The sequence below is a fragment of the Carlito syrichta genome, unplaced genomic scaffold (assembly GCF_000164805.1).
Source record: "Carlito syrichta isolate Samal-C Ts95f unplaced genomic scaffold, Tarsius_syrichta-2.0.1 Scaffold301997, whole genome shotgun sequence".
NCBI classification, from domain to species: Eukaryota; Metazoa; Chordata; class Mammalia; order Primates; family Tarsiidae; genus Carlito; species Carlito syrichta.
Genome location: NW_007246093.1, coordinates 68,385 through 69,769, shown reverse-complemented (window position 1 = coordinate 69,769; position 1,385 = coordinate 68,385). Strand labels below are relative to the sequence as shown.

General features: G+C 44.0%; 1 pseudogene; it reads left to right on the top strand.

Moving 5' to 3' along the window:
* The first annotated feature begins 201 nt into the window (after positions 1 to 201).
* Positions 202 to 1,133, top strand: LOC103258172 (annotated as a pseudogene).
* The last annotated feature ends 252 nt before the right edge of the window (positions 1,134 to 1,385 follow it).

Here is a 1,385-nt window from a genome sequence, read left to right as displayed (position 1 = left end):
GAAGAACAGAAATCTTATTTCCCTTTTCATCCTTTCCTCTTTCTCATTTATAATTGTCTCATATATCTTCTTTGCACACATTTAAAAGCACATCTGTGCTATAATGTATTTTAACCCTCAAATATAATTTAGAAAACTCACTCTCACCAGGTGTCCTTATGTGAGTGACATCATCTTTAAACCCTGTGTGGCAATCTCTGATGCACCACCGCGCTGCCCAAAGAAGACAGGGCAACCTGGAAGTCCAACTATCTCCTTAAGATTATCTAACTTTTGATGACTCTTCAAAATGCTTCACTATGGGAGCAGACAATGTGGGCTCCAAGCAGCTGCAGCAGATCCGCATGTCCCTCCAACGGACACTATGATAGGCAAGGTCAACTGAGGGCATCTGGAAGACAAACCACCTTTGGAGAAACTGTTGCTTCATATCCAGGGGAATGTAGGTTTATGTGTTCACCAAGGAGGACCTCACTGAGATCAGGGACATGCTGCTGGCCAACAAGGTGCCAGCTGCTGCCCATGCTGGTGCCATTGCCCCATGTGAAGTCACTGTGCCAGTCCAACACACTGGTATGGGGCCCAAGAAGACCTCCTTCTTCCAGGCTTTAGACATCACCATTAAAATCTCCAGAGGCACCATTGAAATCCTGAGTGATGTGCAGCTGATTAAGACTGGAGACAAAGTGGGAGCCAGTGAAGCTGCACTGCTGAAGATGCTGAATATCTTCCTGTTCTCTTTTGGGTTGATCATCCAGCAGGTGTTCGACAATGACAACATCTACTACCCTGAAGTGCTTGACGTTACAGAGGAAACTCTGCATTCTCACTTCCTGGAGGGTGTCTGCCATGTTGCCAGTGTTTATTTGCAAATCGGTTATCCGACTGTTGCATCCGTACCCCATTCTAGTATCAATGAGTACAAATGAATCCTGACTTTGTCTGTGGAGGTTGATTACAGCTTGCCACTTGCTGAAATGATCAAGGCCTTCTTGACTGATACATCTGCCTTTGTGGATGCCACCCCTGTGGCTGCTGCCTCCACTGCTGCTTCTGGGGCTGCTGTAGCTCCAGCCAAGGCAGAAACCAAGAAAGAGTCGGTCGAGGATATGAGATTTGGTCTCTTTGACTAACCAACAAAAATCAACCAACTCAGCCAGCTTTATTTGCAAAACAAGGAAATTAAGGCTACTTCTCTTAAAAAAGAAAAAAAAAGAAAAGAAAACTCAATAAGAGAAGGAAAGTCTATTGTGTTTGCCCCAGTTTTTTCTTATTGAGTTTTATCTTCCTTTCTGATGCTCCAGGAGTCCTAATTTCATCATTTTCATTTTGGTTAGAGAATTTTGATTAGCTACTCTTTTAGGGCAGATCTGCTGGAGATAAAT